Source organism: Scyliorhinus torazame, chromosome 3 (genome assembly GCF_047496885.1).
Source record: "Scyliorhinus torazame isolate Kashiwa2021f chromosome 3, sScyTor2.1, whole genome shotgun sequence".
Classification (NCBI taxonomy): domain Eukaryota; kingdom Metazoa; phylum Chordata; class Chondrichthyes; order Carcharhiniformes; family Scyliorhinidae; genus Scyliorhinus; species Scyliorhinus torazame.
The window spans coordinates 346,269,534-346,283,604 of record NC_092709.1 but is presented as its reverse complement, the minus strand read 5'-3'; positions in this window follow the sequence as shown (position 1 = coordinate 346,283,604).

Sequence of the window (14,071 nt, the reverse complement as noted above, 5' to 3'; positions counted from 1 at the left end):
CACTGTGTGACCTGTTCTCCAGGCCCTTCACTGTGTGACCTGTTCTACATTCCCTTCACTGTGTGACCTGTTCTCCTGGCCCTTCACTGTGTGACCTGTTCTCCAGGGGCTTCACTGTGTGACCTATTCTCCAGGCCCTTCACTTTGTGTCCTGTTCTCCAGGCCCTTGACTATATAACCTGTTCTCCAGGCCCTTCACTGTGTGACCTGTTCTCCAGGGGCTTCACTGTGTGACCTGTTCTCCAGGCCCTTGACTATGTGACCTGTTCTCCAGGCCCTTCACTGTGTGGCCTGTTCTACAGGCCCTTCACTGTGTGACGTGTTCTCCAGGCCCTTCACTTTGTGACCTGTTCTCCAGGCCCTTCACTCTGTGACCTGTTCTCCAGGCCCTTCACTATGTGACCTGTTCTCCAGGCCCTTCACTGGTTGATCTGTTCTCCAAGCCCTTCACTGTGTGACCTGTTCTCCAGGCCCTACACTTTGTGACCTCTTCTCCAGGCCCTTCACTGTGTGCCCTATTCTCCACGCCCTTCACTATGTGATCTGAACTCCAGGCCCTTCACTGTGTGAACTGTTCTCCAGGCCCTTCACTGTGTGACCTGTTCTCCAGGCCCTTCACTTTGTGACCTGTTCTCCAGGCCCTTCACTGTGTGACCTGTTCTCCAGGCCCTTCACTTTGTGACCTGTTCTCCAGGCCCTTCACTGTGTGACCTGTTCTCCAGGCCCTTCACTGTGTGACCAGTTCTCCAGGCCCTCCACTGTGTGACCTGTTCTCCAGGCCCTTCACTGTCTGACCAGTTCGCCAGGCCCATCACTGTGTGACCTGTTCTCCAGGCCCTTCATGGTCTGACCTGTTCTCCAGGCCCTTCACTGTGTAACCTGTTCTCCAGGCCCTTCACTGTGTGACCTGTTCTCCAGGCCCTTCACTGTGTGACCGGTTCTCCAGGCCCTCCACTGTGTGACCTGTTCTCCAGGCCCTTCACTGTGTGACCTGTTCTCCAGGCCTTTCACTGTCTGACCTGTTCTCCAGGCCCTTCACTGTTTGACCTGTTCTCCAGGCCCTTCACTGTGTGACCTGTTCTCCGGGCCCTTCACTGTGTGACCCGTTCTGCAGGCCGTTCACTGTGTGACCTGGTCTCCAGGCCCTTCACTTTGTGACCTGTTCTCCAGGCCCTTCACTGTGTGACCTGTTCTCCAGGCCCTTCACTGTGTGACCTGTTCTCCAAGCCATTCACTGTCTGACCTGTTCTCCAGGCCCTTCACTTTGTGACATGTTCTCCAGGCCCTTTACTTTGTGACCTGTTCTCCAGGCCCTTCACTGTGTGACCTGTTCTCCAGGCCCTTCACTGTGTGACCTGTTCTCCAGGCCCTTCATTGTGTGACCTGTTCTCCAGGCCCTTCACTGTGTGACCTGTTCTCCAGGCCCTTCACTGTGTGACCTGTTCTCCAGGCCCTTCACTGTGTGACCTTTTCTCCAGGCTCTTCGCTGCATGACCTGTTCTCCAGGCCCTTCACTTTGTGACCTGTTCTCCAGGCCCTTCACTGTGTGACGTGTTCTCCAGGCCCTTCATTGTGTGACCTGTTCTCCAGGCCCTGCATTGTGTATCCTGTTCTCCAGGCCCTTCACTGTGTGACGTGTTCTCCAGTCCCTTTACTGTGTGACCTGTTCTCCAGGCCCTTCACTGTGTGACCTGTTCTCCAGTCCCTTCACTGTGTGACATGTTCTCCAGGCCCTTCACTGTGTGACCTGTTCTCCAGTCCCTTTACTGTGTGACCTGTTCTCCTGGCCCTTCACTGTGTGACCTATTCTCCAGGCCCTTCACTGTGTGACCTGTTCTCCAGGCCCTTCACTGTGTGACCTGTTCTCCAGGCCCTTCACTGTGTGACCTGTTCTCCTGGCCCTTCACTGTGTCACCTGTTCTCCAGGCCCTGCACTGTGTGACCCGTTCTCCAGGCGCTTCGCTGCGTGACGTGTTCTCCAGGCTCTTCATTGTGTGACCTGTTCTCCAGGCCCTTCACTGTGTGACCTGTTCTCCAGGCCCTTCACGGTGTGAGCTGTTCTCCAGTCCCTTTACTGTTTGACCTGTTCTCCAGGCCCTTCACTGTCTGACCTGTTCTACAGGCCCTTCACTGTGTGACCTGTTCTCCAATCTCTTTACTGTGTGACCTGTTCTCCAGGCCCTTCACTGTGTGACCTGTTCTCCAATCCCTTCACTGTGTGACCTGTTCTCCAGGCCCTTCACTTTGTGACCTGTTCTCCAGGCCATTCACTTTGTGACCTGTTCTCCAGGCCCTTCACTCTGTGACCTGTTCTCCAGGCCCTTCACTTTGTGACCTGTTCTCCAGGCCCTTCACTGTGTGCCCTATTCTCCACGCCCTTCACTTTGTGACCTGTTCTCCAGGCCCTTCACTGTGTGACCTGTTCTCCAGGCCCTTCACTGTGTGACCTGTTCTCCAGGCCCTTCACTTTGTGACCTGTTCTCCAGGCCCTTCACTGTGTGACCTGTTCTCCAGTCCCTTCACTGTGTGACATGTTCTCCAGGCCCTTCACTGTGTGACCTGTTCTCCAGTCCCTTTACTGTGTGACCTGTTCTCCTGGCCCTTCACTGTGTGACCTATTCTCCAGGCCCTTCACTGTGTGACCTGTTCTCCAGGCCCTTCACTGTGTGACCTGTTCTCCAGGCCCTTCACTGTGTGACCTGTTCTCCTGGCCCTTCACTGTGTCACCTGTTCTCCAGGCCCTGCACTGTGTGACCCGTTCTCCAGGCCCTTCGCTGCGTGACGTGTTCTCCAGGCTCTTCACTGTGTGACCTGTTCTCCAGGCCCTTCACTGTGTGACCTGTTCTCCAGGCCCTTCACGGTGTGAGCTGTTCTCCAGTCCCTTTACTGTTTGACCTGTTCTCCAGGCCCTTCACTGTCTGACCTGTTCTACAGGCCCTTCACTGTGTGACCTGTTCTCCAATCTCTTTACTGTGTGACCTGTTCTCCAGGCCCTTCACTGTGTGACCTGTTCTCCAATCCCTTCACTGTGTGACCTGTTCTCCAGGCCCTTCACTTTGTGACCTGTTCTCCAGGCCATTCACTTTGTGACCTGTTCTCCAGGCCCTTCACTCTGTGACCTGTTCTCCAGGCCCTTCACTTTGTGACCTGTTCTCCAGGCCCTTCACTGTGTGACCTGTTCTCCAGGCCCTTCACTTTGTGACCTGTTCTCCAGGCCCTTCACTGTGTGCCCTATTCTCCACGCCCTTCACTTTGTGACCTGTTCTCCAGGCCCTTCACTGTGTGAACTATTCTCCAGGCCCTTCACTGTGTGACCTGTTCTCCAGGCCCTTCACTTTGTGACCTGTTCTCCAGGCCCTTCACTGTGTGCCCTATTCTCCACGTCCTTCACTTTGTGACCTGTTCTCCAGGCCCTTCACTTTGTGACCTGTTCTCCAGGCCCTTCTCTGTGTGACCTGTTCTCCAGGCCCTTCACTGTGTGACCAGTTCTCTAGGCCCTCCACTGTGTGACCTGTTCTCCAGGACCTTCACTGTCGGACCTGTTCTCCAGGCCCTTAACTGTGTGACCTGTTCTCCAGGCCCTTCACTGTGTGACCTGTTCTCCAGGCCCTTCACTGTGTGACCTGTTCTCCAGGCCCTTCACTGTGTGACCGATTCTCCAGGACCTCCACTGAGTGATCTGTTCTCCAGGCCCTTCACTGTGTGACCTGTTCTCCAGGCCCTTCACTGTGTGACCTGTTCTACATTCCCTTCACTGTGTGACCTGTTCTCCTGGCCCTTCACTGTGTGACCTGTTCTCCAGGCCCTGCACTTTGTGACCTGTTCTCCAGGCCGTTCACTTTGTGTCCTGTTCTCCAGGCCATTGACTATGTGACCTGTTCTCCAGGCCCTTCACTGTGTGACCTGTTCTCCAGGGGCTTCACTGTGTGACCTATTCTCCAGGCCCTTCACTTTGTGTCCTGTTCTCCAGGCCCTTGACTATATGTCCTGTTCTCCAGGCCCTTCACTGTGTGACCTGTTCTCCAGGGGCTTCAATGTGTGACCTGTTCTCCAGGCCCTTGACGATGTGACATGTTCTCCAGGCCCTTCACTGTGTTGACTGTTCTCCAGGCCCTTCCCTGCGTGACGTGTTCTCCAGGCCCTTCACTTTGTGACCTGTTCTCCAGGCCCTTCACTCTGTGACCTGTTCTCCAGGCCCTTCACTATGTGAACTGTTCTCCAGGCCCTTCACTGTTTGACCTGTTCTCCAAGCCCTTCACTGTGTGACCTGTTCTCCAGGCCCTTCACTTTGTGACCTCTTCTCCAGGCCCTTCACTGTGTGCCCTATTCTCCACGCCCTTCACTATGTGATCTGTACTCCAGGCCCTTCACTGTGTGAACTGTTCTCCAGGCCCTTCACTGTGTGACCTGTTCTCCAGGCCCTTCACTTTGTGACCTGTTCTCCAGGCCCTTCACTGTGTGACCTGTTCTCCAGGCCCTTCACTTTGTGACCTGTTCTCCAGGCCCTTCACTGTGTGACCTGTTCTCCAGGTCCTTCACTGTGTGACCAGTTCTCCAGGCCCTCCACTGTGTGACCTGTTCTCCAGGCCCTTCACTGTCTGACCAGTTCTCCAGGCCCTTCACTGTGTGACCTGTTCTCCAGGCCCTTCATGGTCTGTCCTGTTCTCCAGGCCCTTCACTGTGTAACCTGTTCTCCAGGCCCTTCACTTTGTGACCTGTACTCCAGGCCCTTCACTGTGTGGTCTGTTCTCCAGGCCCTTCACTGTGTGTCCTGTTCTCCTGGCCCTTCACTTTGTGACCTGTTCTCCAGGCCCTTCACTGTGTGACCTGTTCTCCAGGCCCTGCACTGTGTGACCTGTTCTCCAGGCCCTTCACTGTGTGATGTGCTCTCTAGGCCCTTCACTGTGTGACCTGTTCTCCAGGCCCTTCACTGTGTGACCTGTTCTCCAGGCCCTTCACTGTGTGACCTGTTCTCTAGGCCCTTCACTGTGTGACCTGTTCTCCTGGCCCTTCACTGTGTCACCTGTTCTCCAGGCCCTGCACTGTGTGACCCGTTCTCCAGGCCCTTCGCTGTGTGACGTGTTCTCCAGGCTCTTCACTGTGTGACCTGTTCTCCAGGCCCTTCACTGTGTGACCTGTTCTCCAGGCCCTTCACGGTGTGAGCTGTTCTCCAGTCCCTTTACTGTTTGACCTGTTCTCCAGGCCCTTCACTGTCTGACCTGTACAACAGGCCCTTCACTGTGTGACCTGTTCTCCAATCTCTTTACTGTGTGACCTGTTCTCCAGGCCCTTCACTGTGTGACCTGTTCTCCAATCCCTTCACTGTGTGACCTGTTCTCCAGGCCCTTCACTTTGTGACCTGTTCTCCAGGCCATTCACTTTGTGACCTGTTCTCCAGGCCCTTCACTCTGTGACCTGTTCTCCAGGCCCTTCACTTTGTGACCTGTTCTCCAGGCCCTTCACTGTGTGACCTGTTCTCCAGGCCCTTCACTTTGTGACCTGTTCTCCAGGCCCTTCACTGTGTGCCCTATTCTCCACGCCCTTCACTTTGTGACCTGTTCTCCAGGCCCTTCACTGTGTGACCTGTTCTCCAGGCCCTTCACTGTGTGACCTGTTCTCCAGGCCCTTCACTTTGTGACCTGTTCTCCAGGCCCTTTACTGTGTGCCCTATTCTCCACGCCCTTCACTTTGTGACCTGTTCTCCAGGCCCTTCACTTTGTGACCTGTTCTCCAGGCCCTTCTCTGTGTGACCTGTTCTCCAGGCCCTTCACTGTGTGACCAGTTCTCTAGGCCCTCCACTGTGTGACCTGTTCTCCAGGACCTTCACTGTCGGACCTGTTCTCCAGGCCCTTCACTTTGTGACCTGTTCTCCAGGCCCTTCACTCTGTGACCTGTTCTCCAGGCCCTTCACTTTGTGACCTGTTCTCCAGGCCCTGCACTTTGTGACCTGTTCTCCAGGCCGTTCACTTTGTGTCCTGTTCTCCAGGCCATTGACTATGTGACCTGTTCTCCAGGCCCTTCACTGTGTGACCTGTTCTCCAGGGGCTTCACTGTGTGACCTATTCTCCAGGCCCTTCACTTTGTGTCCTGTTCTCCAGGCCCTTCACTATATGTCCTGTTCTCCAGGCCCTTCACTGTGTGACCTGTTCTCCAGGGGCTTCACTGTGTGACCTGTTCTCCAGGCCCTTGACGATGTGACATGTTCTCCAGGCCCTTCACTGTGTTGACTGTTCTCCAGGCCCTTAACTGTGTGACGTGTTCTCCAGGCCCTTCACTTTGTGACCTGTTCTCCAGGCCCTTCACTCTGTGACCTGTTCTCCAGGCCCTTCACTATGTGAACTGTTCTCCAGGCCCTTCACTGTTTGACCTGTTCTCCAAGCCCTTCACTGTGTGACCTGTTCTCCAGGCCCTTCACTTTGTGACCTCTTCTCCAGGCCCTTCACTGTGTGCCCTATTCTCCACGCCCTTCACTATGTGATCTGTACTCCAGGCCCTTCACTGTGTGAACTGTTCTCCAGGCCCTTCACTGTGTGACCTGTTCTTCAGGCCCTTCACTTTGGGACCTGTTCTCCAGGCCCTTCACTGTGTGACCTGTTCTCCAGGCCCTTCACTTTGTGACCTGTTCTCCAGGCCCTTCACTGTGTGACCTGTTCTCCAGGTCCTTCACTGTGTGACCAGTTCTCCAGGCCCTCCACTGTGTGACCTGTTCTCCAGGCCCTTCACTGTCTGACCAGTTCTCCAGGCCCTTCACTGTGTGACCTGTTCTCCAGGCCCTTCATGGTCTGACCTGTTCTCCAGGCCCTTCACTGTGTAACCTGTTCTCCAGGCCCTTCACTGTGTGACCTGTTCTCCAGGCCCTTCACTGTGTGACCGTTTCTCCAGGCCCTCCACTGTGTGACCTGTTCTCCAGGCCCTTCACTGTGTGACCTGTTCTCCAGGCCCTTCACTGTGTGACCTGTTCTCCAGGCCTTTCACTGTCTGACCTGTTCTCCAGGCCCTTCACTGTTTGACCTGTTCTCCAGGCCCTTCACTGTGTGACCTGTTCTCCGGGCCCTTCACTGTGTGACATGTTCTCCAGGCCCTTCACTTTGTGACCTGTTCTCCAGGCCCTTCACTTTGTGACCTGTACTCCAGGCCCTTCACTGTGTGGTCTGTTCTCCAGGCCCTTCACTGTGTGTCCTGTTCTCCTGGCCCTTCACTTTGTGACCTGTTCTCCAGGCCCTTCACTGTGTGACCTGTTCTCCAGGCCCTGCACTGTGTGACCTGTTCTCCAGGCCCTTCACTGTGTGACGTGCTCTCTAGGCCCTTCACTGTGTGACCTGTTCTCCAGGCCCTTCACTGTGTGACCTGTTCTCCAGGCCCTTCATTGTGTGACCTGTTCTCCAGTCCCTTTCCTGTGTGACCTGTTCTCCAGGCGCTTCACTGTGTGACCGGTTCTCCAGGCCCTTCACTGTGTGAAATGTTCTCCAGGCCCTTCACTTTGTGACGTGTTCTCCAGGCCCTTCACTGTGTGACCTGTTCTCTAGGCCCTTCACTGTGTGACCTGTTCTCCAGGCCCTTCACTTTGTGACCTGTTCTCCTGGCCCTTCATTCTGTGACCTGTTCTCGAGGCCCTTCACTATGTGACCTGTTCTCCAGGCCCTTCACTGTGTGACCTGTTCTCCAGGCCCTTCACTGTGTGACCTGTTCCCCAGGCCCTTCACTGAGTGACCTGTTCTCCAGGCCCTTCACTGTGTGAACTGTTCTCCAGGCCCTTCACTGTGTGACCTGTACTCCAGGCCCTTCACTGTGAGGCCTGTTCTCCAGGCCCTTCACTGTGTGACCTGTCCTCCAGGCCCTTCACCTTGTGACCTGTTCTCCAGGCCCTTCACTGTCTGACCTGTTCTCCAGGCCCTTCACTGTGTGACCAGTTCTCCAGGCCCTCTACTGTGTGACCTGTTCTCCAGGCCCTTCACTTTCTGACCTGTTCTCCAGGCCCTTCACTGCCTGACCTGTTCTCCAGGCCCTTCACTGTCTGACCTGTTCTCCAGGCCCTTCACTGTGTAACCTGTTCTCCAGGCCCTTCACTGTGTGAACTGTTCTCCAGGCCCTTCACTGTGTGACCGGTTCTCCAGGCCCTCCACTGTGTGACCTGTTCTCCAGGCCCTTCACTGTGTGACCTGTTCTCCAGGCCCTTCACTTTGTGACCTGTTCTCCTGGCCCTTCATTCTGTGACCTGTTCTCGAGGCCCTTCACTATGTGACCTGTTCTCCAGGCCCTTCACTGTGTGACCTGTTCTCCAGGCCCTTCACTGTGTGACCTGTTCCCCAGGCCCTTCACTGAGTGACCTGTTCTCCAGGCCCTTCACTGTGTGAACTGTTCTCCAGGCCCTTCACTGTGTGACCTGTACTCCAGGCCCTTCACTGTGAGGCCTGTTCTCCAGGCCCTTCACTGTGTGACCTGTCCTCCAGGCCCTTCACCTTGTGACCTGTTCTCCAGGCCATTCACTGTGTGACCTGTTCTCCAGGCCCTTCACTGTGTGACCAGTTCTCCAGGCCCTCCACTGTGTGACCTGTTCTCCAGGCCCTTCACTTTCTGACCTGTTCTCCAGGCCCTTCACTGTCTGACCTGTTCTCCAGGCCCTTCACTGTCTGACCTGTTCTCCAGGCCCTTCACTGTGTAACCTGTTCTCCAGGCCCTTCACTGTGTGACCTGTTCTCCTGGCCCTTCACTGTGTGACCTGTTCTCCAGGCACTTCACTTTGTGACCTGTTCTCCAGGCCCTGCACTTTGTGTCCTGTTCTCCAGGCCCTTCACTTTGTGTCCTGTTCTCCAGGCCCTTCACTGTGTGACCTGTTCTCCAGGCCCTGCACTTTGTGTCCTGTTCTCCAGGCCCTTCACTTTGTGTCCTGTTCTCCAGGCCCTTCACTGTGTGACCTGTTCTCCTGGCCCTTCACTGTGTGACCTGTTCTCCAGGCCCTTCACTTTGTGTCCTGTTCTCCAGGCCCTACACTTTGTGACCTGTTCTCCAGGCCCTTCACTTTGTGTCCTGTTCTCCAGGCCCTTCACTGTGTGACCTGTTCTCCTGGCCCTTCACTTTGTGACCTGTTCTCCAGGCCCTGCTCCTTGTGACCTGTTCTCCAGGCCCTTCACTTTGTGTCCTGTTCTCCAGGCCCTTGACTATGTGACCTGTTCTCCTGGCCCTTCACTGTGTGACCTGTTCTCCAGACCCTGCACTTTGTGACCTGTTCTCCAGGCCCTTCACTTTGTGTCCAGTTCTCCAGGCCCTTGACTATGTGACCTGTTCTCCAGGGGCTTCACTGTGTGACCTGTTCTCCAGGCCCTTCACTTTGTGTCCTGTTCTCCAGGCCCTTGACTATGTGACCTGTTCTCCAGGCCCTTCACTGTGTGACCTGGTCTCCAGGGGCTTCACTGTGTGACCTGTTCTCCAGGCCCTTGACTATGTGACCTGTTCTCCAGGCACTTCACTGTGTGACCTGTTCTCCAGGGACTTCACTGTGTGACCTGTTCTCCAGGCCCTTCACTTTGTGACCTGTTCTCCAGGCCCTTCACTCTGTGACCTGTTCTCCAGGCCCTTCACTGTGTGACCTGTTCTCCAGGCCCTTCACTTTGTGACCTGTTCTCCAGGCCCTTCACTGTGTGACATGTACTCCAGGCCCTTCACTGTGTGACCTGTTCTCCAGGCCCTTCACTTTGTGACCTGTTCTCCAGGCGCTTCACTGTGTGACCTGTTCTCCAGGCCCTTCACTATGTGACCAGTTCTCCAGGCCCTCCACTGTGTGACCTGTTCTCCAGGCCCTTCACTGTCTGACCTGTTCTCCAGTTCCTTCACTGTGTGACCTGTTCTCCAGGCCCTTCACTTTGTGACCTGTTCTCCTGGCCCTTCATTCTGTGACCTGTTCTCGAGGCCCTTCACTATGTGACCTGTTCTCCAGGCCCTTCACTGTGTGACCTGTTCTCCAGGCCCTTCACTGTGTGACCTGTTCCCCAGGCCTTTCACTGAGTGACCTGTTCTCCAGGCCCTTCACTGTGTGAACTGTACTCCAGGCCCTTCACTGTGAGGCCTGTTCTCCAGGCCCTTCACTGTGTGACCTGTCCTCCAGGCCCTTCACTTTGTGACCTGTTCTCCAGGCCCTTCACTGTGTGACCTGTTCTCCAGGCCCTTCACTGTGTGACCAGTTCTCCAGGCCCTCCACTGTGTGACCTGTTCTCCAGGCCCTTCACTTTCTGACCTGTTCTCCAGGCCCTTCACTGTGTGACCTGTTCTCCAGGCCCTTCACTGTCTGACCTGTTCTCCAGGCCCTTCACTGTGTAACCTGTTCTCCAGGCCCTTCACTTTGTGAACTGTTCTCCAGGCCCTTCACTGTGTGACCGGTTCTCCAGGCCCTCCACTGTGTGACCTGTTCTCCAGGCCCTTTAATGTGTGACCAGTTCTCCAGACCCTTCACTGTGTGATCTGTTCTCCAGGCCCTGCACTCTGTGACCTGTTCTCCAGGCCCTTCACTTTGTGTCCTGTTCTCCAGGCCCTTGACTATGTGACCTGTTCTCCAGGCCCTACACTGTGTGACCTGTTCTCCTGGCCCTTCACTGTGTGACCTGTTCTCCAGGCACTTCACTTTGTGACCTGTTCTCCAGGCCCTGCACTTTGTGTCCTGTTCTCCAGGCCCTTCACTTTGTGTCCTGTTCTCCAGGCCCTTCACTGTGTGACGTGTTCTCCAGTCCCTTCACTGTGTGACATCTTCTCCAGGCCCTTCACTGTGTGACCTGTTCTCCTGGCCCTTCACTGTGTGACCTGTTCTCCAGGCACTTCACTTTGTGACCTGTTCTCCAGGCCCTGCACTTTGTGTCCTGTTCTCCAGGCCCTTCACTTTGTGTCCTGTTCTCCAGGCCCTTCACTGTGTGACCTGTTCTCCAGGCCCTGCACTTTGTGTCCTGTTCTCCAGGCCCTTCACTTTGTGTCCTGTTCTCCAGGCCCTTCACTGTGTGACCTGTTCTCCTGGCCCTTCACTGTGTGACCTGTTCTCCAGGCACTTCACTTTGTGTCCTGTTCTCCAGGCCCTGCACTTTGTGACCTGTTCTCCAGGCCCTTCACTTTGTGTCCTGTTCTCCAGGCCCTTCACTGTGTGACCTGTTCTCCTGGCCCTTCACTTTGTGACCTGTTCTCCAGGCCCTGCTCTTTGTGACCTGTTCTCCAGGCCCTTCACTTTGTGTCCTGTTCTCCAGGCCCTTGACTATGTGACCTGTTCTCCTGGCTCTTCACTGTGTGACCTGTTCTCCAGGCCGTGCACTTTGTGACCTGTTCTCCAGGCCCTTCACTTTGTGTCCTGTTCTCCAGGCCCTTGACTACGTGGCCTGTTCTCCAGGCCCTTCACTGTGTGACCTGTTCTCCAGGGGCTTCACTGTGTGACCTGTTCTCCAGGCCCTTCACTTTGTGACCTGTTCTCCAGGCCCTTCACTTTGTGTCCTGTTCTCCAGGCCCTTCACTGTGTGACCTGTTCTCCTGGCCCTTCACTTTGTGACCTGTTCTCCAGGCCCTGCTCTTTGTGACCTGTTCTCCAGGCCCTTCACTTTGTGTCCTGTTCTCCAGGCCCTTGACTATGTGACCTGTTCTCCTGGCTCTTCACTGTGTGACCTGTTCTCCAGGCCGTGCACTTTGTGACCTGTTCTCCAGGCCCTTCACTTTGTGTCCTGTTCTCCAGGCCCTTGACTACGTGGCCTGTTCTCCAGGCCCTTCACTGTGTGACCTGTTCTCCAGGGGCTTCACTGTGTGACCTGTTCTCCAGGCCCTTCACTTTGTGTCCTGTTCTCCAGGCCCTTGACTATGTGACCTGTTCTCCACGCCCTTCACTGTGTGACCTGTTCTCCAGGCCCTTGACTATGTGACCTGTTTTCCAGGCACTTCACTGTGTGACCTGTTCTCCAGGGACTTCACTGTGTGACCTGTTCTCCAGGCCCTTCACTTTGTGACCTGTTCTCCAGGCCCTTCACTCTGTGACCTGTTCTCCAGGCCCTTCACTGTGTGACCTGTTCTCCAGGCCCTTCACTTTGTGACCTGTTCTCCAGGCCCTTCACTGTGTGACCTGTACTCCAGGCCCTTCACTGTGTGACCTGTTCTCCAGACCCTTCACTTTGTGACCTGTTCTCCAGGCCCTTCACTGTGTGACCTGTTCTCCAGGCCCTTCACTGTGTGACCAGTTCTCCAGGCCCTCCACTGTGTGACCTGTTCTCCAGGCCCTTCACTGTCTGACCTGTTCTCCAGGCCCTTCACTGTGTGACCTGTTCTCCAGGCCCTTCACTGTGTGGCCTGTTCTCCAGGCCCTTCACTGTGTGACCTGTTCTCCAGGCCCTTCACTGTGTGAACTGTTCTCCAGGCCCTTCACTGTGTGACCGGTTCTACAGGCCCTCCACTGTGTGACCTGTTCTCCAGGCCCTTCACTGTGTGACCTGTTCTCCAGGCCCTTCACTTTGTGTCCTGTTCTCCAGGCCCTTGACTATGTGACCTGTTCTCCAGGCCCTACACTGTGTGACCTGTTCTCCTGGCCCTTCACTGTGTGACCTGTTCTCCAGGCACTTCACTTTGTGACCTGTTCTCCAGGCCCTTCACTGTCTGACCTGTTCTCCAGGCCCTTCACTGTGTGACCTGTTCTCCAGGCCCTTCACTGTGTGACCGGTTCTCCAGGACCTCCACTGAGTGATCTGTTCTCCAGGCCCTTCACTGTGTGACCTGTTCTCCTGGCCCTTCACTGTGTGACCTGTTCTCCAGGCCCTGCACTTTGTGACCTGTTCTCCAGGCCCTTCACTTTGTGTCCTATTCTCCAGGCCATTGACTATGTGACCTGTTCTCCAGGCCCTTCACTGTGTGACCTGTTCTCCAGGGGCTTCACTGTGTGACCTATTCTCCAGGCCCTTCACTTTGTGTCCTGTTCTCCAGGCCCTTGACTATATGACCTGTTCTCCAGGCCCTTCACTGTGTGACCTGTTCTCCAGGGGCTTCACTGTGTGACCTGTTCTCCAGGCCCTTCACTGTGTGGCCTGTTCTCCAGGCCCTTCACTGTGTGACGTGTTCTCCAGGCCCTTCACTTTGTGACCTGTTCTCCAGGCCCTTCACTGTGTGACCTGTTCTCCAGGCCCTTCACTGTGTGACGTGTTCTCCAGGCCCTTCACTTTGTGACCTCTTCTCCAGCCCCTTCACTGTGTGCCCTATTCTCCAGGCCCTTCACTGTGTGACCTGTTCTCCAGGCCCTTCACTTTGTGACCTGTTCTCCCGGCCCTTCACTGTGTGACCAGTTCTCCAGGCCCTTCACTGTGTGACCAGTTCTCCAGGCCCTCCACTGTGTGACCTGTTCTCCAGGCCCTTCACTTTCTGACCTGTTCTCCAGGCCCTTCACTGTCTGACCTGTTCTCCAGGCCCTTCACTCTCTGACCTGTTCTCCAGGCCCTTCACTGTGTGACCTGTTCTCCAGGCCCTTCACTGTGTGAACTGTTCTCCAGGCCCTTCACTGTGTGACCGGTTCTCCAGGCCCTCCACTGTGTGACCTGTTCTCCAGGCCCTTCACTGTGTGACCTGTTCTCCAGGCCCTTCACTGTGTGATCTGTTCTCCAGGCCCTGCACTTTGTGACCTGTTCTCCAGGCCCTTCACTTTGTGTCCTGTTCTCCAGGCCCTTGACTATGTGACCTGTTCTCCAGGCCCTACACTGTGTGACCTGTTCTCCTGGCCCTTCACTGTGTGACCTGTTCTCCAGGCCCTTCACTTTGTGTCCTGTTCTCCAGGCCCTGCACTTTGAGACCTGTTCTCCAGGCCCTTCACTTTGTGTCCTGTTCTCCAGGCCCTTCACTGTGTGACCTGTTCTCCTGGCCCTTCACTGTGTGACCTGTTCTCCAGGCCCTGCACTTTGTGACCTGTTCTCCAGGCCCTTCACTTTGTGTCCTGTTCTCCAGGCCCTTGACTATGTGACCTGTTCTCCTGGCCCTTCACTGTGTGACCTGTTCTGCAGGCCCTGCACTTTGTGACCTTTTCTCCAGGCCCTTCACTTTGTGTCCTGTTCTCCAGGCCCTTGACTATGTGACCTGT